Consider the following 27485-nt stretch of genomic DNA (forward strand, 5'->3'; position numbering starts at 1 on the left):
AGCTTCATCGCTGCAACAATTCCTTGATCAGTAGCAAAGTGTTGTTTTGTGGTGACTTTTTCGTACTGTAGAAAAACACCTTTCTGGATTGTCTTCATTGGATTAATTAAAAAAGCTTCACATAGTCTAAGGAATAGTTAGCTTCTTTTACACAATTGTCAGCGTTAACATTTTGTTTTTTTGTCTTAACATGTTGGAATTTGCTAGAATGAATGAATTATGATCACTCATTCCTAGCACTTGTCACAAAAACTAATCTTTATCCCAAGACTGAGGAAAAGGTTGTTTACAGGATAATAAGCAGGCTTGGTCAGGAAAACAAGAAAGACCTAGAGAAATTACTGTAGATCTCTGTCCATTTCTTCACTGTAAAATCTTCAAAATAGGTACAAAACTAATATGATTTGCTGAGCCATATCTAGCTGAAACAAGGGATTCGAATGCACAAAATATTAGCTCTGTAAAAACCATCTTGGTGTTTCCTTTTCTCTTTTGTCCCTATGACCCATGATTGTAAAAACTGTTAGATGTTTTTTTCTTACAGCTGCTGCACAACATTCCTCTGTTCCTCTGTTTCTCTTTTCATTAAGATGTTGAGAAAAAAAGCTTGAAAAGTATGATCAAGAAATTTGCAAGCATAACCAATCTGATTTTTTTTATTAAAAAAGAATGTGTGTGTGTATATATATAATTTTATTTAATAATTCTATATTAAATTTAAATTTATATTTATATCAAATAAATTATATATATGTTAAATAAATATTAATTTATATTTAATTTAATAATTTAATTATAATTTATATAATTATATATATATATATATATATATATATATATAATTTTTTTAAGAGGAGGAAAAAAAAATAAGAAAAACTATTAAAGTTCCTTGGGGAAAAACTAACACTTGCAAGGCATGTAGGCATGTGTTTTGTTTTTAGTGTGCAGAAACTTGGCACAGAATGCTCGAACTGTTCCCTGATTCAGAGAATGTTATTTGAATAGAAGGAAATTCAGGTTGGCAAATTCTGAGTTAAACTACCTGATGACTGTCTTGTCATTTTAGCTACATTTATTTTAAGCAAAGCGAGTGAATAGATAGTGAGAACTAGGACTCTAATATATGCTCTGCATTCAGATTCAAGGCCTATTAAGTATAATGGAGTTTTGCAGATGAGTAAAGGAAGATAGGAATTGCATCTAAATTGCTATAGTCAGATCCTATTGAATTCTGCCTGTCTCTGAGTAGATAGTATTTTCCTACTTATGTAATAGGAAACTGTTAGTTAAGTTAGTTCACTTTATACTCCTTAAAAAGAAATCTGGGAGTTGTACTTCAGGACAACAGCAGAACAACATGTCTTTTTTTTTTTTTTTTTTTTTAATGCCAAATACTATGTGAGGGAGCAAATATTTCAACAGTGGCTACAAAATCTAGTGCATTCATTTTACCACTGTTCCTTCATAATATTCAAAAGTAGGAAAATTAGCAGTGAGCTACCTAGTTTTGTAATCTGTTATTGTAGAGGAATGGAGAATTTTGGAATGTTTACTAGTGGTGTGTCCAGAAGTGCTTCAGTGGAATGGAAGAACTATGTGCTTAGACCTGTTTTTTCTCTCTCACTTGATTTAAAATGAAGAGTCCTTGATAAGTATTGATTGAATTTTTATCTTTTCATTTTTTTCACCTGTGACGATTTGTTTGGTTCTTAGAGGTGATTGATCACAAGGCCAAGACATGTTGCCTTTATGCATGTGGTAAAATGTTAGATCAAAGAGAGCATTCTTTATTCTCACTTTCAAGATTGCACTTCATAGATAAAAGGAAAAGAAGATAGGGTGCTTTTAGGACTTCTACAATTCCCTTTTCTTCTCTATTTTATTCTGCTGGTTCAGCTGGATGTGCCTTGCTGTGAAGCCTGGATGATTTTGTCTGTATCTGTGTACATTTAATTTTAGTTTCCTGAAGAGAGGCTAGGAAAACCTATTTTCCAAGCTAGTGACAGTCTGAGTTTGTGGTGGTTTTTCAAAGGTTTATATCGTGTGTTAGCATAGAGAGGAATCACACCCATCTCTCTTGAATGGTGAAAGCTTTAACCACAGTTCTACTAAAACAAAATACTTTGTTTTTCACATAGCCGGATAATATTGTCAGCTCTTAAGAGAGTTTTTAAAAGTAGCTACAGGACAGAGCCAGGACTTATCCATCACCTTAGCTAGAAACAGTTTAAAGCTGGTGGGAGGTGAGGAATTACTTTAATATGCCTTATCAGTTACTGAGATTTCTTAACAGCAGCAAAATATCCTTTGAATTTTAAACAAATAAAAACATTTCAATGCTGAGTACGTGCCTGTTATACAAGTTTTTGGAGACCCAACAGCATGAGACATTTATTCCAGGATCTTTTTAAATGGTGCTGTTTTTTAGTCTTTAGTGGACACAAAAATGTGTTCTCATGCATACGAGGAATATGATAGGAAGGACCTGCTGTAACATGATACTCTGAATGTGTCCTTTAGCAGCATGTTTGCCTAGTAACATATTTCATAGTGATATCCGTGCCAGCGACCAATGACCAGCTTTTGTCTTGCAGGCTTCTATTAGTCCTATGGAAATGTACAGATATGTTACTGCAACTATGGAAAAACCGGGAGGGGGAGGGGCAGGGGGGGGGGAAGGAAAGAAGTAAAATAGTGACTGTGATGTTAGTTTTAATAAATGATATGTGAGTCTTAACTGGAGGACTAATGGAGGCTGCTTATTGGGTGATTTTGACCTTTTTTTCTGAGTATCTGATGTTTCAAGAATCAATAGTTCTGATGTCATATATTCTCACTTACTATGACACTCCTCTTGACATCTACTCTTCCTATTCTGAGCTGTAAATATAAAATAATTGTTACTTGCTTATCTAATTGCTAAGATGCGTATTGTGGATGGTTTCTAGAGTAGCAAACGTGATCTCTTCAAGCTTCCAATAATTTGCGCTTTCATTCCTTTGTGCTATCACTTGCAGAGAAGTAGAATATTTCTCATGAATTTTGGCACTTCCCTGGATCTCAGACTGATTTTATTTTATCTGTTTTGTCATGTTTGTAAAAATCCTCTGTTGTCATTGTCAGATGTAAACTCTGCAAGCATTTTTTACCTGGTTTCATATTGAAGAAAATGTCAGTAGGTGAAAGCGAGGTTCTTCACTGATGCCATTCTATAATGTTAACTGCTAAATATAATCCAGTCTGATGTCTCCATTAAAGAGACATTTGTTTGGCATGATTTTGTACTGTGTGTTAGACAGTGGCTGAGTGATCACTCTTGCATATATCATAATATCTGGCTATAGCAAATTCATAAGACATCTTGCAGTTATGTTTGTATGCTTACTGTGAAGAAGATGAGCCCTGAAAGTCTTCTTATCTGAGTTGATCAGTGTGTCTACATAGTTGTAAGTTCAACCTGGCATAGAGGTGTCCCTGCCTATAGCAGGGAGACTGGAACTATATGATCTTAAAGATCCTTCCAATCCAAACCATTCTAGGATTCTTGCTTTCAAAAATGGGACAGTGTTTCCTTGAGGTTTTTGTACTTAGTAGCCTACCACCAAATAAAGTCATCTACAACTTTGATAGTATATGGTGGGGTATCAAGGGTGAAAGTATTTAACAGAAGCACCTTATGCTTTCCTTTCTTGTTTTGTTTAAAACAGGCTTTACCTCATCTTAGTGAGGTAACATCCTACATTCTTTACTTCTCATTTTATCTGATTATGCTTCTTATGATTACAACCTTTTGAAGTTTCATTCTTGTGCATTATGACATTATTTATTCCTAGGAAGTCTGTTCAGTGCAAAAACACTAAGAAAATTACCTTCAACTCTTTAAAGTGAGAGCCATGAGTGTATAGCAAGCAAAAAGGGAAACAAACTTAGCCAAAAAAACAAACAAACAGAGAACAAATTCTAAGCTTTTCATTTACTACAAAGAATGTAAAAAGGAAAATGAAGGCATTTCAGTCAGATGACTAAAGAAAAAAATGAAGACTCAGTCAGTTTGGATGAGATTGTGTAGCACAGGAAAAATTGTAAAGGAAACCTCATGCTATTATTTATGTGTGCAAGAATAAATGTTTTCACATTTAACAACTTGCTATCATACAGATTACTTTCTCTTTTCCTCCGAATGCTTAGTGTCAAGGTATTGCAATCAGTCAGCTGTGGAGTTATTCCACCCTGCACTACCCAACCGCAGTCCTTGCAGTGCAGATGAGAGGGCATCCACTTTACTATTCGTGAGGGTAGATTCTTGGCAACAGGGTACACGTGGTATGAGAACTTGGAGTCAGGAAAGTTAACAATTATGCTTATTTTGTATGACGATACTTTTGAATTATATGTTCTTCCCATTTGTCAACCCATTTGTCACAGAATGAAGGTGATTGTTTTCTTTTCCTTGGTCTGTGCCAAGTGCCAGTCTTTCTGCAAGATGAAATAAGGCCTTGTATCCACAGCACCAACTGTTCGTGTGTATCAGTTCATACATTTTCTTGAAGACATAGCAGTGATTTGAAAAGATACTAGAGGACTTAATGGGTCTTCTGTGTTTGTTTATGCTTTGGAGAGACTGATTTTATCCATGAAGCAAAAAATGCCTGAAAAAAGAAAGTAGAATGTGCTAAGAAAGCTGTCAGCACTTGTCTTCATTTAGTTTTATGGTAAATTGTAATTTTTGTTTTACTAACTGTAATGAAAGTAAGGATTGTTAATGTGAACCTCGAAGGCCAATTTTCATTCTCTATTCTGATTAGTTACAAGTGCAGTGGAGGTGCTGGAGTGTTGCCTGCTTATATTAGAAATGAGATTTGTCCCAGAAAATGATGAAAGGTGATTTTGAATATAATTTAGCCAACAGCTGGTACTTAGGCTTTTCTGATTAAAATACAAACAGCAAGATTCGATTTTTACTAAAGTCAACTGCACTATATTTTACTGTAATATGATACAGGAGGACAACTAAGAATGCTAAATGAAAATAGCAACAAAAATATTTGTGTGGAGTGACAAATAAAGAATACAGAATCTACATTGTCCTTAGAATTGTGAAAACATTTAAGTCTGGACACAATATTTAGATACAGAATTTTAGGAGGCTATTAAAGAGTTCATTTCCACAAAGCTCCTTCTTAAGTTCTTCGTGTGTAAAATCATGTATTGTATGTTTTTGGGGAAAGACTGAATGCCTTGAATATTTCATGTTTAGAATTAATCAGATCACAGAGGTTTGTACTCAGCTTGTTCCTTCTGCACTTGTAGTCAGCCCACGCTCTACGATATAGAAATGATAACAATGGTCAGGTGATACTTAAAATGTCTAAAACTGAAGCTGTACCTAATTATTTTATATAAATCATACATATTATTCCTAAAGTGAAATTTAAAAGCAAGGAAACAATTAATAAAAAACTTAGAGTGAGGATTCACAGAGAAAGCCAAAGAACAATTAGTCCTGGTAGTATGTAATTCTGCACACTGGTGAGAAAGAACTCAAATATTTATAGTGAATGGTCAGGAAACTGAGAAGAAAGTTGGTATCATTGCTGCTGGTTGAGTCTCAGATTGGCCTGCTCCAATTTTAGGTCCATGTACACCACATACTAAATGAGTATTTTCCCAATGCTTTTTTGCTGTCCTGTCATGTTATCTCTAATTTCTCCTGTTTTGTTTTTTTTACTTGAAACATGATGATGAGATTGATTCACTGTGATCTAAAATATGTAAGTGTTAAGTGTCTGTGTTTTATGTATGCTCTCTTGTACACATTTGGTCTCAGAAAAGATTAATGCTTCACAGTGGGTATTCTGTATTTTGGAAATCTGATCTATGTCTGAGGGCTTACTGGGGAGCAGTCATTATTTGCAGATGTTATGGAGTCTGCCTAGGTGTTAGCACATTGTTTTATGATCTTTTCCACATTACTGAACCCAAAAATCTAAATAAAATTTTAATCTATGCTACTCAGCTCTTCAGCTGTGCAAGTCTTTACATGAGTGTGCTGAAGTTATTCATAGTGGCTGAACACTTGCCAAAAAAAAAAAGTGGAAAAATGTTTTGAGTTTTAAGCCTGTTAACATAAATTTCCTTATTACAATCTTGGTTGCTAGGACTGATGTGCACTTTCTGATAGTCCTTCTGTTTAAAAAAAAAAATATCCATAGATTTTATAACTCAAATAAAGCCAGCAGGAGATGATGATATCTGAATGTTATTGTTGCTAAATTTGAAATGCAGGGATTTTGCTTATGACTAAATACACAGAAAAGTGTATGAAATATGCCTGAAGCTGTTATATATTATATAGTAGCTGTTTGGCTAATATTATCTAATATAACAATTTGAAAATATGTTGAGTGACTTGGAGAAATGAAGACTTTTCTGCCTCCTAGAGACTAATCTGAATTGTAGGAAAGAATAAGTAATATATCCTCGAAATTCAGAAATCTGAACAATTGTCATGCTTATTGTATGAATTTCCATTCACAACATTACAGTTCTTGAAACTATTCTTCCTTGCTGCTGCTGACAAAAATTAGTCTGCAAGGCAGTTGCGATGTTGTGTAGAATTCTGTATTATGCTGGAAAATAGCTCATTTTTATTGCAAAACAAGGAGGGACTTAAATGTGATAGAGGGCGAGATGTGTTCCTTATGTAGATGAAAAGTACTGCTTCTCTGAGATTCTTCTTTGTTCAGTTTTTCACTTTGAGAGTTGTCCAACCCAGCATAGCAGCTGGCTCATCTGACTCATCTGCCAAGAATCCATTGTTTTCAGGATACTGGTTTTGTAAAAAATGACATTTTGTATAGTGAGTTGTCTTTGAAATGTTTATTGTTACAATTTTTAGTGGTTCTAGAATGTTGAAGCATTTCTAACATTGTTAATCATTTACTTTGAATTATAACTCTGCTGTTTCACATCACTAATATGATCCTCATAGTGAAACAGTAATTTCCCTAATAGTCTTGCAGATTAAGATGGTAAGTGATAAAGTAAAACTGCACCTATTTTTAACTGATGAATGTTTATATATATATATATTTATATATATATATGTATATATGTGTGTGTATATATATATATATAAAGCCTAGATTAAAGTAAATCTGATTTGTTGTCATAAATGTTACTTTCCTCAACTAAAATTGCTTTTTTTTTTTGTTTGGTTTGTTTTTTGTTTCTTTTTGCTTTTATATATATATATTTTGCTTATATATATATATATATATATATATATATATATATATATATATATATATTGTATTTTAAGGAACTGTATCACTGGTTGAAATTATCGTTTTTTGTTCATTATTTTAAACTTATGTAGGGTTGGTGGAAAAAGGTATTAACCTCATTTGTATAAGAAAATACTTAATTATTCAGGAAAGAATGGGTATTAACTTATCCAAGGTGTAAATGATAAATTAGGTATGTGGTTTGATTGTTTTATTTTATTGGAAGGTAGTGCTTGAAGGAGATTGCCACTTGAGTTTTAAAAGTCGGAGAGCATTTAATTTTTACATTCTGAATAAAATGTTTAACAAGTGCTTGCATGTGAGATTTTTTTAAATAAGAGTTTTGAAGTGTACTTAATAAAAAATGCTAGGCTTACATTATCTGAATAAAACCAAGAAATAACATCACTTGAAACCTTATGTTATTACTGAGATGGTACTTGATTTTACTGAAATTGTGTATAGTAAAAAGTTAAACATTGTTCTTTTTTTAGCTTAAAAATTTAAGTTAGTGCTAATTAAGTTGTCTTAATTAAATTTTACGCCTGCCTCAGTAACTAGTGATTAAATGATCAGTTGTATTACAGTTCTATGAATTTAAATATTTCCTTTCAGATTCATCAGCTGTGATATGTATTACTCTCCATATGTTCATATGTAAGTTGTTTGTTTTTTTTTTAAATCATTTTCATTTTAAAGGGGCTTCAGAGCAAACAGATTTGTCCATTTCAGCAGATGTCTGCATCTAACATAGTTTATGATGTGTGCCTTTGCCATGTCACCCATTTGTATTTTAAAAGAACTTCAATTTTTTAATGGAGTGCAGCCTGATCATGGACAGAATACAATAGATACAATTATTCTGCTGAGTGCCAGTTCAGTAGTTCAATGTTTTTGATGGAATGCTATATATAGTAAATAGAAAAAGTAATTCAATAGGAGTGCTCATGCATACACTTTTTACATTAGTTTAGATAATTTTATCAACAAAGCATTGGGAATAAAGAAGATGACTCTTGCTCAAAAATCAGATAATTGATATTCATGCTGTATCACCTTTAGAAACTCTTTACTGATAGGTCTGATAATGTACTTGGTTAAATTGTAACACATGCTTTGGTAATTTGTTTACATGATTCTCCATTTATTGGTGAAGCTGTCAGAATATCCCATCTATCGATGTTGCTGAGAGGAGTTTTGTATCACAGTATAAATCTGGTTTTAGTTTGCTCATTGTTTAGAAAATGGACATGAAAACCAGAAGGCAAACTTGTGCTGAGCAGTAGGTTCTGTATGTCTGATAACTAGTTATTCAACTATAAGAGCTTTGTTAAGTACCAAAATGTGAAATGTGAAGATACATTTGAAGTACGCTGGGGCTAATCATGGCTCTTCCTGCTGGCTGAGGGAAGCTTAATTTCTCTGGGTTGTTCACATCATGCTGCTGGACAGCAAGTGGCTCTTCTAGAGGTCAGTTCATTCCTTTTTAGAGCTGGATTTCCATTTAAAGGTACTTAGGTTTTATTACTACAGTAGGAAAAAACTTTAAATAAATAGAACTTGAGAACTCCTTTAAATGACTAAATATCACTTCTGATATAGATGGATGTGTGTTTGATGATATGTGTGTGGGAGGATTTGGGTTGGTTTGTGGTGTTGCCCCGTTCCCAACTCTGTTCTGTTATGCTTATTGTCAGTTGTACTTCACAGAATCATAAAATCACAAGGTTGGAAAGTACCTGCAAGATCATCTAGTCCAACCATCCTTCCATTATCATTGCTACCACAAGCCACTAAACCATATCTTGTAGCTCCTCATCCAGATGCCTCTTGAACACTGCCAGGGATGGCAACTCCACCACCTCCCTGGGCAACCATTCCAGTGCTTGACCACTCTCTGAGAGAAAAAAGTTTTCCTTATGTCTAGTCTAAATCTCTTCTTGGATTCTGTTTGTTGCCTAGACCTGTAACTTGAGTGACAGGAAAAGCTTGACACTTACATTCACTTCAGTACAAGGCTTGGCAAATTTAGGGGATAGAGAAAACTATAACCAAAAAAAAAAAAAAAAGATCAGTAGTAATTTATGAATTTTAGACTATATAGTAGCTGATTAGTATTATCTATTTAGAAGTCGTAAATTTTGCCTTTTAATTATGTACACAGAGAATGCTGGAAAGTATTACGAGTAGGTAAAGGAAATGAACTGTGAATGGAGAACTGCCAGCTTTTAATTATGCAAATTAACAGCACTGTAGAAGAATTATTTAGTAATCTTTTTGTGCTTAGAATTGCAAATCTATCTCCATGGTTGTGTTTAGAACAAACAAAACTGGATTTGTGTAACCTCTTTTCTTTAGATCTTTTCAATTAATTAGATTGAGCAGAAGTACCAGTGTTCTTAAGAGACTGTATGTAATGTTCAGTTGTTCAGAGTAGTAGAACTGAAATGCTGCTAACAGTATTCTCCTTGTAGGAGATCTTGTTATACTGTGCTGTCTTATTTAAGAATCAACAATTATTCATTGATACTGATTTGTTTATAACACTTTTTTTAAATGCTTTATTAACTTTTTATAGCTACATGTTTTTGTTTTCTTTCTGCTATAGCCCTGTTGGATACCTAAGCTATGAGTTTTCCCAGGCAGTAGATTCTGTTGAACACTCTTCTGCATTTCCAGTTCTCTGAATTATTATTATCCTGGGGTGCCCTTTTTCTATCCCCTGTGAATTCTGCAGTCTGGTGTTGCTCTTGCTGGCAGAGTACTTTGCACTCTGGCACTGACTTACTGGGTAAAGAGCACTGAAAGAGCAGGCTAATTTATAATCTATTCACATCACTTTAAAAATATATCTGAGCTTCAGAAATGTTGGCAGACAGTAGGAAGTGTATTTTTAAAATGAACTGGGGAAAAGAAATAAACCACAAAGTCCTGGCAAAATGGTATGAATGCTAGAGGGATAGCCTATGTATGAAGTCAGTTTAAGAGGTTGTTCACTAAGCAATTAATAAATCAATCTTTCCTAAACAGGGAAAGAAATGGAAGCTAGGTAAGAGTGCATTTGTCTGTCACTGTCCAGTTTGAGTTTTACTGTTCAGAGTGAGCAAGGATACTTGACTTTCTATGTATAAAAGTAAAACTGTATTATATTAAACACCACACAGGGATATGTGCCTTCTCCAACTCAGAACAAAAGGCTCCGTGTATGTATATGCATCAGAAATAGAAACATTATTTCTCACATTTCATTTATTTATTTATGCTACACAAACAGAACTAATATGAGTTATTGTATAACATTGTATAGCATTAACCTTGTGCACGGGATTTCTAATTTTGGTGGGGACCTAGAACTTAAAAATGATAGCTGCAAAAGAAAATCACACAATTTTAGAAGCAGAAAGCCTGAAAATCTGAAAGACAACTGTATTAACTCTTGCCTATGGGTACCTTGCATGAGATCTGCAATAACCTGGAAATACCAATACTGAACAGCCATGTTCCCTGGAATATCTATCAAATACCATCATTTGATGTTTTCTGTTTTTGCAGGTTTTTGGCAATGTTGGTTTATGACAAAAGTGACAAAAAGCACTGAGTGTCAGGCCAGCCTCAGGTTTTATTTTTGTATTGAGCAATGAAAAAGTCTAAGAATTTAGTTTGAGGAAGTCAACATTTTCAGAGCAGAGGTGTTATTATTTTTTTCTCTTGTCTTATTTTTTTTTTTTTTAAATCTAGGTTAACAGCTAAAGAAGGATACCAAAATTAATACTTCTTGAAGTATTTAGTAGTTGTGCATAGATTTCCATGGAGTTTAGCAATAAAACTTAGCTGATATTTAATTTATTTAAAATTATTTATCTTAAATTAGCATGGATATGAAATTTTAGTTAACAGTTTCAAAGGCTTCTGAGAGAATGAGCAGCTTGGAAATGAGGAAAATTATTTTAATAATAAAGAGATTCCAGGAAACTATCAAATCTGATACCGAAACTTTTTCTTTCTCAAAATGAGAAGTATTTGCAGTAAAATGTATTGGAAGTCAGTATCCAACGCTCATTGTGAGCAGTGAAATGCAGCAGAAGAATCTGATTTACCAGGTGAAGTGTTGCGTAATCTGTGTTCCATGATTTGAAATTGTGAGGTGGTTACATTCCAAACTTCACATTTAGGAATTTTGACAATTCTCAGATTTCTTTAGCTTTATTTTAGCTTAAAATTCTGCCTGTTACAAAAACATGAGACATACCTCATTCTTATTTCAGTTTCTTTAATGTACTTCATGTTTGTTCAGTAAGCATGAAGAAGGCATTTCAAATCACCAAAGTGTGTTCATCTAAACTAAAAAACATACGAGCATTTATTTATATTTTCTTGTATTTTCTTCTTGGAAGTTGAGGCACTCACTCACAATCTTATTTGTTTGTCATGTTAATAAATCTTAGATTTTCAGAATAATGTTTTGGTCTGCTTCTTCCTCATTTATCTCTCCCACTTATCTCCACACATAAATTTTATCTTTTTGAATCATTGTCCACTTAACTGTTACATTTTTTCAACTTTATTTACACATTTAAATACAACTACTACTTTTCTGGTACTAATGGATTTTGCAGCATGCTTTTCATCATCATCAAAGTAGTGTGAAAGCATTAATACTTTGATTTGTGCACAATTCAAAAGTTTAAATAAAGAAGAGACATTGCGGTGTGTCCACTGCAGTGAAAGCTCTGCAGGGATTGGGTTCTTTTCACAATTGTGTTACATTCAGAAACTGTTGATTGTGTGATTGATCAGTGTCAGCTTAAAATTACTATGGGAGAATTAGTAAGGATTATTTGTGAATTTGGAGATATAAAGACTAAGGAAACAGACCACAACATTTCTCTGAACAGGAAAGATTTATAAGGATAGTAAACATAATCTAGAGGAGTTTAATGTAATCCACTGTTAATTTTCAATGGTTCTTTTCAGATTATTACTAAAGTAAAAACAAACACGTTCTCTCAGTCATTCCAGTTACTTTCCTTCTGAGAACAGCTTCTACTTGCTGAACAAAGTTTACTGTGGCATGTTACGAGAGATCGTAACTGCTTGGTATTTTGTTCTCCTTTTGCCATGTCTGTAAATATAAATTATTCTTCACTGTCCCAAACACTGACAAATGCTTATTTTTAGCTTTGATTGTCATTATCATTTGTTTTCATATTTGAAGAAATGAAATGCTCAAAGTTGGATTTAAAAAGCCTCATTGTATTATTAAATCTGCTATATTCAGGTATAAAAATAGTAAGAACATGCTTACAAAAAACATTAATGTATTGTTCTTGCTATGAGGTTATTCAGCTGCAGTGGTTTGTTTTTTTTTGTTTTGTTTTTTTTTTTTTTGTTTTTTTTTATTAGGCTTTTACAACACAGACATTGCTAATGTTTGGAGAAATGCTGGCAGAGCATTGTGGTGTACTCACTGCCTATTGATATATATCTAGTGAGGATAAAGTAATGTTATTAATAAATGCTGAAAAACTAACTTCTTGCATTACAAAAATGAGAAAATAGCTCTCAGTCATTAGAATGAAGTTTTGATACCTAGGTCAGTAGAATTCTATTGCTTCTGCTTGGAGATGTACTAATTCAGAGTCTGGACAATGAACAGTTTGGGATGATTAGGAATACTTTGGATGGAAAACGCTTCTAGAAATTGTGCATCTTATAACGGTGAAGTTAAAATAGGTGGAAGAATGGAGTTATCAGTTCTAGTAGAACTAATGTAAAATGAGAGTTTCTAGGTTCAAAGGGATAGCTCATATTTTATATGCATGATGTAAGAAATATATTTCTTTTCTGTAGTACGGGATGAAAGGTATAATTATGGAATACTTGTGCTCCATATCAAAGTTTTGCTAGCCTATAGTTTTTAAAAAAACCTTCTACTCGCCTTTGTTCATTGTACGTTTTTGAATTTTTTGAACAGAAATATGCCATTTTTAGAAGCTTGTTTTCTTGAAGACCAAAAGACAAATTAAATTTGTGTGAGAATGACATAAGAAGACATGCACATTAAAAAGAACAGTTGAAAAAACAGTTCCCAGAGGACTTTCGATTACGCAAAATCTTATCATCAAATTTTAGTGTTTCTTTCACTATGCATATGCAGCTTAGCTCTAGGGAATGTTTTTCAAATATGCAAAGTAAAAGCAATGCCTCTTATCTAATTTTTTTTCTTTCTTCAAAATTAATTGAAATAGCTTACCAAAATTGTGTTGTTTATGAAATGTTAACTGTTCCTTTCAAAGACTTACACTGAAATGTAGCATCTGTGGAAAGTACTGAATAAATGCTATGAGCTATAGCAGTAGGTGAGATGATTGCTTGAGAGAACCATTTGGATCTCTTTCCTCTCCATACAGATTTCTTCATCTAATTTTTATTATTTCAGTTGTCAGTGTAGTAAAATCTCATTTAAGTTATCGTTTCCACATATAAATAAACTTAAATATGAATATATATAAATTTCTCCCCGGTAGCGAAGTTTGTAGCTTTGACGTCTAATATGACGTCTTGGTATTGGAATAAGATATACAACTGAGAACTCAGGCAATCTTTCCATTTAATTGATGTTTCTACTGGAAATATTCAAGGCTAAAGTCTATTCTAGAGAGTGTGAATGGAGAATCAGTACTGGTTCATCAATACATCCCTGGTTTGCTGATGAATTTATCTGAAAATTATCTCAAATTCATTTTCAGAGTAGAGCTTCATTTTATGGATATACCTGACACTGCTTTAATGCTGTGTTATTTTATAAACTTATTTTCATGTTGAAGTCTTCACTATGTATTTGAGGAGCTTTAGAATGTTTTGATGATCTTGTAATTGTTAGGGTGCTTCATTTCCTAGAAAAAATGCTACTTCTGATTGTAATATACTAATCACTGACTTAATTTAGTAGATAATCATATTGTTTTAATTTATTACTGTAAAAAATAAAATGGAGATTTGTGCTTGTAGTGCTTAGAAACACTTTTATAATTGCTTAGAAAGACTTTTATAATTACTTGCTCACTTCTCAAAAAGTTAGGACTCTGTAGCTGAATCTTGTGTTCTCTGTTTTGTTAGCTAAGAGTGTTAGCTAAGATTTATGAGTGTAGAGACTTCCCCCAAAAGATTGAATTTCTCAAAACAGCACAGAAATTTGTGTTTGTTTGTTTTTTGTATCGCTACATGAAGCGGCTAAACAATTGTTACAACATGTGGAACTGAAATGCATACAAAATGTCCTTATTTTATCCTTATGCATCCTTATTGTATGCATACAAAATGCATACAGTGTCCATATTTTCTAAATGTGTTTTTGTGCTAAAGTACAGAGAAGGAACTTGTGTGCATAGCACAAGCATATTTTGGAATCCTTTCAGGAATTTATATATTCAGATGCGGTGATAATCTTTAAATGGTACTGGACTGTTACTTCTGTTTCACTTGCGATGTTCATAAATACAATAAAGGAAATGTAAGTGCCATATTGAGATTAAATAAATGATTAAATAAAATAAATTAAAGAGATTAAAGAGATTAAATAAAGTAAATAAATTAAATAAATTAATTTTTGGTTTGGGGGAGAAGGAAGCTCCATTTCTACATCTCAATCTAAAATAATTTTCTGATAAACTATTTCACGGTTAACACAATATGTATATGTGTCAGTGTTTAAAAAACATTTACTCTTCAAATATTTGTCTTCTTAATCAGTTTATTACAATATCATTAATATTTATCTCAAGAAGTCTGTGAAAATGTAATAGTAACAAGATGACTCCAGCATAAAATGAATGGATATTAAAGATTCTTATACTGATGGTTAGTGAGTCACTTTTCACTTGTTTTATCTTATATCTCCTCCATTTATGTAGTATGCACTGAATTTCTCTCTTGTTAGTTACTGTCCTTGTAACATTAACACTCATCTCACATATCACAGTAATTCTGCTCCTTTAAGTGGCTTTTTAGGTATTTAGGAAAATTGAATGCTTGCTAAGATTTTTGGCTCCTTCTTTTTACCAATAGATATTATTACTGTGGCTGTATTAATTCATATCAGTGTTATTTATCTCTGAAGATACCTAGCTCTGTAATTCTTGTGATTTTATGTTAGTTAAATCCAACACCAAATATTGGACAATTTTCACTTTTTATCTTAGAAGATAAAAGATAAAAAGTAAATAAAATTATTTATAAGAGAGTTACATTAAGGAAGGAGTAGATAATCAGTCTAACTTAATGTTCAAATGTTGATTATTCATTTTAATGCTGTGATGGTTATGTTTTTTGTTTGTTTGTTTGTTTGTTTTTTAACTTTTCCATCTGTGGATTTGTCCTAAAGAATTTAATGTGGAAGTATCTCATGATTTATTTCAAAACAGCTGTTGTAGCAAATGACAAGCTTTAGGAAAATGCTAATGAAAGCTTTTGATAGCTTCAAAATGGCAGTTTCTTCTCAATATCTTTCCTAAACGATTCCCTTTGTTTTATTTGCTTTTGTAGTACATAATACATTAAGCTGATGATTTCAGAGAAATATTGCTAATGACTTCTAGAGCCCTTTCCTTTGTTTTAGCTCTTCATTTTGAGTTTATTATAGTTTAGATTGACCTTCCCATGAGTACATGAATTCATCAGTTCCAAAAGCCACATGCTACAATGCTGTCCACTCACTTGATTTCTGGCAGTCTTCAGAAGTTACCCCACTACCCAGAAGATTTCAGTTATCAGTTGTGGATACAAACAACACAGCGTACTGCCTTCTCCACGTCCTTGGAAAGCCAGTGAATGAAATTGGTACCAATCCTTACCAAAAACATTTCCTTCATCTTTTGGAACTTTTCTGGGGAAACTTCTTAGTGCCTTTCTGAAAATCCAGAGAAGTTTTGCTCACTATTTCCCCTTATCTATATTCTTACCCATCACATCCTTGATCATTCAGCAGTTTTCTTAGTTTGGATTTTCCCCTTGAGAAGTCGGCTGACTCTTTCCAACAGACAATGTTCAGTCATGTACCCAATGATATTATTCTCTATAACAGATTTTTAAGAGCTTGCCAGGAATAGAAATTGTGCTCGGTGGTTCCTTGTTCCTTGAATCACTTTCCTGGAAAGAAATTAGCTTCTTTTGTCAGCGGAGGTCACACTGACAATCTGTTGCAACCAAGCTGTCGCACCTTTCTCTAATGACACTACAGATCTTTGCCAGCAGTACCACATCTTCTGATTGATTTTCTTTGCTGAAGACTATTCAGTCCAGGTGACTTATTGACATTTAATTAATTCATTTAAGTCTATTTAGACTGTCAACCCCCCCTTTTTTTTGAGTGGTGAGGTAGCTGTTATTTATGCTGCATAAATATATTCAACAGGATGCCAATCACATGCTTACTTAGATCGTTTCAGAGAAAAGACTTAAGAAATAAGTGACAGGTGGAATAGTACAATGAGAAATACTAGCCACAGTTAGAAGGAAGACTCAGTCTTAAATATATAAGATAGAAGGTGTAGGAAAGAGAGTAAGTAGAACTCAAATTTTAAAGGATAGTGTCCTTTGAATCTTTGATAGTCTTTTTGTTTGTTCATTTGTACCAAAGTTTGGCTTAATGTTAGGGCTATTTGTAGTACTGTGGCCATTCTTCTAGGCCATTGATTAAGAAATATTAATTTAAAACCAATTCTATCTGAGGCCTGCTAAAATGAAATACCTATGATTCATCAGACATATAAACATTAACCGGTTTTAACTGATCCGGTGATAGAATTTTCTTTTAACTGTTTTTTGACAGTCCTATTTGTAAGATAGCAGAATTATCTGTAATATCTATAGTTTGTGAAAAACACTGGATAGCATGCTGGTCATCAAAGAACAGTCTTAGTTTCTCAAATCACATAGTACTGAACAACACAATCTTTTGGTCCACATGTATGTTTTAATATGTTTAAAAGGTACTTAAAAATTGTTTTTCTCATTGTGTTTTAATTGTTAATGATATGAAACTCTAGATTTGTGCGTGTGTTTCTTTTATAGATCATGTACATAGGTGTAGTTATGATTGTAAATAGTCTAGTTAGGATTCTCCAGTAATTCTTTACTGGCAGATATTTTACATTAAGTAAAAAAAAATCTGTTAACAAGTTTCCTTTATTTTGTGAATGTGTGCATGTGTATATGCATATCTTAAAAGACTGTGTTTGGATTTTTAGATGTATGTATCCTTGGTTCATATCAGCTTTTTTCCTTGTCTTCCAAATCCATATAATTGCAGTGTTTAAATTTTGACATATATTTTCTTTTGATAGTTGTTTTACGAAGGAAATTGCAGAGAGCATGGTTTATCCTTTTGACGAATAATTTGCTTTAATTCTATATTACATTTAAATTTCAAAGCTTTTAAAGATTAATAATTGATCAAATAATGGTAGCTATGAAATTAATTCAAGAAAAAAATACCCAATACTTGCTTAATAAGGAGTATTTTAAACGTTGTGTAGTTTTTGAAAGCATTTTGAATTTATACTGTTCTGTTGTAAGAATCAGTTTGGTGAAATGGTTGAGGACCATGTGCTATGTTTTTGTTGTTGTTGCTGTTGTTTTTCCCTCCCCCAAGCTTGCTGACTCTACTAAGGGGAAAATAAGTACTGGGTGTTGTGGCCTGAAATGTTTATTTTACCTTTCTTTTTAAAGTTGCAGACTGTACCAAAGATGAGGACCTAGCTTTCTAAAAACTTGAACATATATGAAATGTTAGAAGTAGGAAAATGGAACATAAATTAAAAGTTCGTTTCTACTAATGACAGGACGCAATTTGGCTTTCAAATACAACACAGTTATTCAAGCAAGCAAATATTAATATGGCTAGAAAGAAATGCATTGCCTTTCATGTTTCTCTTTGAAGATTACTTCAGAAAACTAAGAATAAAGAAACATTTGGTGTGCATTAAGTACCACATGACAAAAGAATAGATGAAACACTTCCTAAAATTACTGTTGGAAATTATGAAGTTTCTAAATCAGGCTATTATGTGACATACATCACCATTCAGTTTTTCCTAATCAAATATGTTAAACTTCATTTAAAAAAAGAATTTCTTTTATAAGTAATTGAACATGGCATCAGCAAATCTGTGTGGCTAGGAGTAATGATGCATTCTTTTGTGGCTTCAGGTACTAAATATTACTACTCACATTGAAAAAAAAAAATGGTTTCAAAATGCAGTTTAATTTAAAAATAACCAACACTCCCTCTTTGAAATCTTCCTGCAAGAAGTAAAAAGGGTCAGGAGTTAATATTATATTGCAAAAGAGATACAACCTTAGCTCACATAGTTCATCGTTTCTTATTACCTTTATTCTTGTTGAAATAAATATAAGAATAAATCATCTTCAGATCAAAGTCATCTACAAATTGAAAAGATGAGAACATTGAAAAGGATTAATTAAACAAAAATTAATCTTAAAGCCTTAGAATCATAGAATGCCTTGGGTTGGACACAACCTAAAAGATCATCAAGTTCCATGCTCCGTGCCACAGACTGGTTGCTACCCACAAGAGAAGGTTGTTCAGGGCTCAGTCCAACTTTGATTTAAATGCCTCTGGGGGTGAGATGTCTAAAACTTCCCTGGACAACCTCTTCTGGTGCCACACCCTTCTCATAGTGAAGAATTTCTTCCTTATATCTAATCTAAACCTACACTCTTTTAGTTCAAAGCCATTATCTTTTGTGCTATCCCTACACTTCCAGAAAAAAAGTGTCCCTCCCCATCTTCCCTGTAGGCCCCCTTTAGGTACTGAAAGGAAACATTTTACAGCAAATTTCTTCCACTAATGCCTCTGTAACCTGTTACATAATCTTAACTGTTTACTTACTTTCAAGTACAAATATTTCAAAGCCTTATATTTGGATTGCTCAATAATACTACAGTATCACTGCACTGTATATCATTATGTTGTTTACTGAAGAAATTCAATGCATTTAATATAGAATATGTATATTGATGTTGTATTTTCGGGTATTTGGGAAGGAAGAAACCTAATGCTTTCTTGTGTTGAAGACTTTAGGGAAGGTTGTACTGCTTTTGAAGGGTTTATTCCAAGAATAAAAATCTTTGTGCAGAAGTAAGGAGCATAGGCTACCATTGCAAATCTCTTACAGGATTAGCTTCAAATTTCTCCTCTCTTTTTTCCCCACTGTGTCATCTTCACTTATTTCAGATAGTTTAAAGCACTCTGTCATCATGCCAGGAAGTGTTGCCAGCAACAGTTATATAGAGCATTATACTATAGGAACACAGACGTTTTTGATGAGCTGCTTTTAGAAACCTCTATGCTTTTGTCCTCATGTGGCTGGCACTGTATGTTACATGGAAGAACAGATAATTGAAAATGAAAAATAAATTATTGTGCTGTTTTTTAAACGACCAATTTCTATTCAGGGAAATTCTGATATAGTGTATATTTTAGAAGTGGGCAATTAATTGTTTAACTTATTTTACTGTGTGCCCTATGGATGGTAGTTTCAAAAGTAGTTATTAATAAAATTCCACCGTTACTTCAATTTAACATGGCTTAACAGAAATTTTAGTAGATTTCATTTCCTCATTGGATCATACATTTTTTCCCCTGGCGAATACGAGTGCCTTTTCACTATGGGAAAATAATGAAATACTTAAATAAAAGTATGTGAACGTATTTATAAAACTTTAAAAAATGAATAATGAAAATATTAAAAAGCACTTTAGAGGAACTTGATTTAATTTGGAAGTTTCCATGCAAAATCAGATTTTTTGTAACACTAGAAATGAGTGGTGTCCCTGAAATAGAGCTATAGAAGAAGATTAGATTTTTACTTCCAGACACTTCTAAACTTTATATCTGTTTGGCAGAGATCATTAGGGGTATATGTATTGTAAATCAAAACTGACAATTAATTAATTTGGGGTACGTTGTTGATTCCTTCTTTGCTTCCTTGTTTTGTCTCTTTTGTTTTTTCTGTATTGTAACAAATAGGATTTTTCTGTCCGAATGACAAAGGCAATGACAACAGTATGACTAAGAAGGGATGAAGTGAGCATGTGTTGCTTAAGAGTTTATGTAACCTTCTTCCCTCCTGCCAGTAATGTGTGCTGAGATTCATCTTGCACTTGCCTAACTTACATCTTTCAGAATCAGAGGTATTTAGAAAATAATTGTTTGTTCCTATTCTGTTATTGAATCAAGCATGGGTAGAAAGTTGTAGAGACTTTAGAAGTCTTCCTATCTAGCAACTTTAAGCTAACACTTTTTTTTTGTTTTTTTTTTTTGAGATAATGTATTTAAAAAAAAAGAAAGTTTTAATTGCAATACTATGAAAAAATATTGGTAACTACTTTTCAAACTATTACAGGTCATTAGTTATAAATTCAGATGCAATCTTTAAAATAATTCAGTTCATAGAATGGTGACTTACCCATAATGATACCATCACAGTCAGCTTTTTGAGATCTTCCCAAGAGCTTTCATGAGTTGATTGTCCATAGTTCAAGCTATGGATTGTATAGGCAACAACAGAATGCTGTAGAGGAGAGGGTACAGTGCAGTGCTAACCTCACCACTTGTGCCTACTGTAAACACTCAGTCAGACTGAAATCTTTGTGCTGTTTGGTATATCACCATGGTGATTTCTGATAATATGTAGGGTGGACTGAAAGTAATACTTCCTATTTATTTCCATGAAAACTACAATATTGAGAACACATTCCCAGCTACAAAACACTGTCTTTTCATATAGTCAACACCGTTATCTATGTATTCTCACCTGCAATGAACAAGAGTCTGCATGCCATGCTTGTAAAAATCCAAAGTGCTATCCAGAATGTGGCTTGTATTTCAGCAGCTGTGACAGCAACATGAATCACACCTCAGCTCACTGTGCTCAAATCCAAATGTTTGGTCTCCATACACATTCAGCAAGCATCAGTGAATGTCAGTGGGTGCCATCTTTTCCTCACAGGTAAATTCATTGACACACCTTTTCTTTATCTGAATTTCCACGTCAGACACCGTTTAATCAGACTGCTCCTCTGCTGCCATTTATGATATTGCAACATAAGCTAGCAATATTCTCTTAATCCTAAAGATAATAGCTAGGAATTATTTGTAGAAAATAATCAGAATTAGAAATATAGTATAGGGAAATATTTTCAGTATGCAAAATTGAATTTTGACTGTATGTTTTTTTTCACTACAAGTGGAACTATTCTGAACATTTTTGGTTTGGAGGTTTGGTTCCTTGATGGAAGCGTAGATGAAATATAGGAAGCTGATCAAATTGGAGATTCTTTCCTGTTCCCACCATACTTCCATCATCTTATTTTTGCTGCACTTAAAATGTTAATTCCAATTGAGATGCTGTTGAAAATGTTCATGTCTGGCTCTTAATTACTGTCAAACTAGTTAAATAAACTTTGAAGATTGACATTAAGTTGTTATCTAAATGAAACTGGTGAAGCTTTTGCTTATTGATAGGACAGAATAATAAAGTGATAAACTATTGAAGAAATATCTTCCTTTTTATTTGTTTATTTTATATTTTAATGTGTCACTGCCAATTCTAGCTGCTTCAAGAAGTTTCATGAATGATCTAGATCTAGAGTTGGTTTTTGCTCACTTCTAGCATATACTTATATGTATATGCTAGCATATACTTATATACATATGTATATGTATACTAGCATATACATAAGGTTTTTTTCTGCTGATGCTCTAGCTGGTTCCTCAAAATACAGAGAATTAGCTTAATCTTGTTAGGTTTAAGAGTGAATAATTGGCTTATCTTCCTTTGTTTACTGTAAAATTAGTTTTTTGTTTGTTTGTTTTGTTTTTTAATCTTTGGTTGTCTCTTTTCCTTTTTTAGAGCTTTTTTTTTTTTTTTTTTTTCTTTCTGTACAATCTTTCCTTGCGTAACTACGCTGATTTGATCATGTGAATATTCCTCACTGCTTGTTCACTTTTGCCCTTGTCCATGAACATCTAATTATTTACAAATTCTAGTATGAATCACTCGTGGGAATAGAACAGACTGCTTTAGGACATCTGCATGTTGTTCTTTCTTTTTATAGCTGTTAGCAATCTTTCACATTAGTATGTACAAAATTGTATCTTTTTTTTTCCTGTCTTTTCTTCTAAACTGTTAGGAGTTTTTGACATTTTACTGTGACTAATTTTCTTTAATTATTCGGTTCTTGTGAACTTACTGACTAATGACATTTGAGTACTACAGCTAATCAGTATTTCATTTTTTTCAGCTTTCTATTTTGCTGATCCTACCTTTTTGCAGTGTGCAGCTGCACACTGGCTCTTCTTCTTAAAGCTGGTTCAATATAGTTCCAGAGTTTTCCTTCCTTCTTACAGCTGTGCTTGCTAGTACCTCACAAGACCAATTGGAATAGTTGCTGGATACTGCTTCAGTATCTTCTCAGTTTTTAGAAAAGTAACTTCTTTTGTTTCATTCCAGTCAGTCTTCTCTTCATCAAACTATACTGAGTTGTCGTCTTTCTCATGCCAGGGAGAACACAGTCTGTATGGGATGAGTTTCATTTAATCTTCATTTCTAGTTTCAGGAAAGTATGTAAAAATCTCTACCTGCATTGCCATGTCATAAACCTGCCTACCTCTCTGTCTTTTAACACAGCCACGTGTATTTTATGCTTCTTACTGTCCTAGTGTCTCTAGTTTGAGCTATATGGTCTTTTGCTTCTCTGAGAGCAACAAATGCAAATAAGTTGTTTTTTGGGGTTTTTTTTTTTTTTTTTTTCCCCTCTGGATCAAGACTTCACATAATCATGTTCCCCGGAATCTTCCCATATGTGAAGTACAAATAAATCATCAGTTTTTCTTATTCTGTATTCTTCATGTGGATTTAATATGCTTCTTTTTACCACGTCTCTCTCCTCACTTTCTGCTTATACCTGTTTCTTTCTATGCCCTTTACAGAATTAAGAATCTCTAATTTGTTTTGAGTTCTCTGCTTCCTCTGAGTTCTTGACACTGTAGGCAAGGGCAAGAATAAGGTCGGAAATAGTTGTAAAAATTGAATGTAATGTGAATTTCTGTCCTTGCTCCTTTCTGCTCATCTTTTTTTTTTTTTTTTTTTAATGCATATCAGAATTCATGGGTGTATTAATCATACTTTATGTTGTGTTGAACAGGATAAATTTACACTGTGATATACTGTGTATGTGTGAGCTGTATTCATACATGGATATTCTTACTGACTTAATTGAAAGTACTGTCTACTTCATTAGTCTGTCTTCAGGGATGCTGATAGTTGATGTCAAGGGAAGACTATAAGATTAAGGAAAATATGTTGGATACTGGTCTTAATTGTTTTTCTGTCAAATTCTTTTCAGCTATTTAGAAATTTTTCAAATCACAGAGTAGTGGGGAAATATGATTCTTTTCATGTCAGATTATTTATTCTTACTAACATGCTGGGAACTTCATTGAGCAATGAATATTACAATTAAATGCATTAAATACAGAACAGCCTTAAATGTTCCTACTAAATGATAGTGGTAATAGGACCGGCTCATTTCCATCCATTTTTGTGAAGTGATTATTTTACTGGAGGACAATATTCAAGATGGAAATAGTTATTGTCCTTACATAGACAATTATTGAAATAACTGTTTAGTGAGGACAGATATCATAGGGAGAAAACTGCATGCATACCTCAGCTGCTGCTGTCCTGTCTATGGCTGTAATGAAGTCTCTGTGGTAATCTAATTCCATTAACTTAGCAAAATAAATAAACAAATAAAAGGAATTTTAATTGACAACATAAAGCAAAGCTTCATTATTAAAGTTATGTTTTAATTGTAATCTTAGTTATATTCTAATACCATGTAGAGTGGAAACAATGAATGACAGGCTGTAATGTAACCAGAAGTGAGAGGTGAACGCATCATGAATTGGATATCATAAGTTATATCACTGTCAGAGTGACTGGGAAGAACCAACTTCTGACAAATTTGTCTATATGATGTCCTGAGCTATGGCTGGTTATGCAGTCTGCTTTTGGTGTCTTTTTTTCCCTCTTTCAACTCAGATGTGTAGATTTTTTCCCTGCTAATTATATGCTACAAATTTTCTTCCTTCTCTTTATTAGTACAAGTTATCTGATTGATAATACATTCCTTACAACAGCAGAATGTGTCTTGATCCAGTGACAGTCGTACTATAATTGTGTATTTTAGAGTTCCTGTAAAGACTTCATCATGCCCACAAATTAAGAAAATAATGCCCAGAGAATTAACCAGTAGTGGAGATACTTCAAACCAGAGTCATGTGGCAGGCTACAATTACAGTAATTGAGGTTAAAAAAAAATCATGTTGGTTTTTATCTTTTTCTGCTCGGTGTTAAGAGTACCCAAAGGTACGGGGTTTGTATATGTCAAATCAGATATTTACTTAATTTTTTATATGTTGCTAAATAATATTATTTGAGATGTGAAAACTGCTTGTAGTTTTAATAAACATTTCAATTTATAATAGAAGTACTAAATAATTTATAGAGATATACTTCTTGATATGCCTGTGCTGGTAATTCCTGTTAAAAATATCATGAAAATTGTATTTTGTAAAAGAATAATAATGTAAGAGATTTCATGCTTTATTTTTGTTTCAAATGTAAATATAGCGAATAAAACATGTTGGAATTCTTAATGTTGAATATTTTTAAAATGTTGAAAATTCTATAGAAAGAACAAAAGAAAGGAAAAGAAATGGAAAGGGGAAAGGAAGAGGAAACAATTTTATCAGTCATCCGACATATTTGACAGTGTCTGATAATATTTCGTCTCCCGTTTTATTGGGAATTTATTGAATGGTTAAATTCCAATGATTTCAATAAAAGCAGTCTTCACTGAAAATTTCGAACTACTTCTGATCATTGTACTGATGTTTCAAACATTCAGTAACATTGTTAATTCAGTTCTACGCTCTTGGGAATGTAGACAGGCTTTTAAAAACACTTTTTAACCTGCTACTGAATAATTCTTTTCTCAAAGATAGGAGTATAAAGGCTTGTTTAATACGAAGGACTGCCAAGTGAATTCTGTTAGCTGACACTAGCAGAAAATCTAGGTCAGATTAGAGAACTTTCTGTCTCTAAACAATCCAAATTACAGCATTTGCTGCGGGGTTTTTGGAACTCTTGAGACATTCAACTTAGGCTTCTCAGAAAACTAAAATGAAATTGAGAACGTGAACTAGAAGAATTTTTAGACTAGCTCTATTTGCAGTGCCTTCAAATTTATATTGCCTCAAACAGCAACAACAAAAACAACAAAACAAAACACAGAAAGAAATGCCAAATTGAAAGGTAGTGGAATGAATGTAAATAATTCAGCTCTTCAGTCTTTTTACAGGTTTATCTTGTCTATAGAAAGATTTATTCCTCTCCCTCCTGAGCTTGTACTCCTCACATGTGCAATAATGCTGACAGAGATCTTGTTAATAAAGTGCTTTATGCTTTTAGAGTATGAAAGAAGAATGCATGTTTCATCTCTGAAAAAACATTATCGTTCTTGCAAATAATTTATTAACAATTTTTTGTTTCCACCTACATTACCCCATTCTCACAGAGACATCAGTCTTTATTGAATTGCCTGATTTACAAACAGGCATAAGTCATATCAACACTTGTAAACATTCTCTAATAACCTCTGCTGTTTCTGTTTACTAAGTGTTTAGCATCCCAGCTCTACAGTTTAAGATTATACTATCCAAATGTGTCTTTTACTCCTCCTCCTTTGTATTTTTTACTTCATAAGTAAACTGATGAAAATCATCTTACATGTTTGTATTCTTGAGTGAATTTTTCAAAAGTTCAGGATGAATGGAATCAGGGATGGTTTAAAGTATATGTAGAGCTGAGTGAGAGCTGGAAGTCTTTTTTGACTTAAAAAAAAAAGAAAAAAACCCAAACAATATAGAATTATTCTCCAATAATTAACAAGCCAGAGGTGTAATTAATTCCCCTTATCATTAACAGCAAATACTGGACTGTTTCTTATGTGTCAGACTAACAAATTTGTAATTAAGAACAACAATTCTATTTTTTTTTCTTTCTTTTTTCTTCCCCCCCCCCCCCCTTTCCTTAGTTTTGAGTCTGATTTTTTTTTTTCCCCCCAGGCATTAGAGAAGAAATGTTAGCCATTAAGACAAACTTGTGTTTGTCTAGAGAATTCTTTGCAAGGTATAACTGTTCTAAATGGTTTCATTAATACTTTTTAAGTAGGTTGCTACCCTAACTTTAACAATTATACCAACAATTTCATTGTCTTGATACAGTTTATTTGCTCCTTATCTTCCCTGCTTATCTTCCCTGTGTATTTTGCTGGTCTTTTGTTTTGTTTGTTTGTTTTTGTTTTGAAAGATTGGCTTTGTAAGACATAAGTGTTCTAAATAGTAAAATAGAAGTTTGAAAATGTAGAATACATCTGCTACATTCAGTAATTGTTCTCATCTGAGGTATCTATTCCAATAGCACATGGTGGACCAAAATGTCTATAGTCAAGATCATCAGCATGACTATAATCTAGATATCATATTCTATATTCTATGATCAATCAGTTTTGTGTTTGTTGTCATACTTGAAAAGATAAAAAGAAATATGGGAGTATATATATATATATATATATTTAGCTGATAAATATTCAGCTGTGATGTGATTAAATAGTTTACAGAGCTGTGATCGTTTCTGTTGTGTTGTTTCTGACATTTAGGGCAGCATAAGAATTTTTTTTAATTTCATTGTACTTATTGAATTATGTATTTCATGTATATTAGCTAAATTTGAATTTTTTCATTTTTCTATCATGTGCATCTATACTGCTCATAAGCAATATGCGCACCTTCAGTTTACAATTTTAAGATAGTAAAAGTTGAAGGAGCACTTAAATTTTATTTGTTTGAGACCCTCTTGTGTCATTTAATATTGTCAGTGATCATTTCATATTTCCTCTATTTTACCTGTACAAATATCATTAAATACATGTTAATATATCTGTATGTAAATAAATTGTATATGTAATGTACCAATCAGATTTCTTTTTTTGTGGGTGAACAGTTTTTGATATACTGTCAAGTTACATTGGTTTAATGAGATTCATGCA

General features: G+C 32.7%; 1 protein-coding gene across 9 annotated transcripts in view; it reads left to right on the forward strand.

Annotated features, from left to right (window-relative positions):
• Positions 1 to 27485, forward strand: part of SGCZ (sarcoglycan zeta) — a 348739-nt gene that overhangs the window by 175552 nt on the left and 145702 nt on the right. The window lies entirely within an intron of this gene.

This window comes from Coturnix japonica, chromosome 4 (genome assembly GCF_001577835.2).
Source record: "Coturnix japonica isolate 7356 chromosome 4, Coturnix japonica 2.1, whole genome shotgun sequence".
Classification (NCBI taxonomy): Eukaryota; Metazoa; Chordata; class Aves; order Galliformes; family Phasianidae; genus Coturnix; species Coturnix japonica.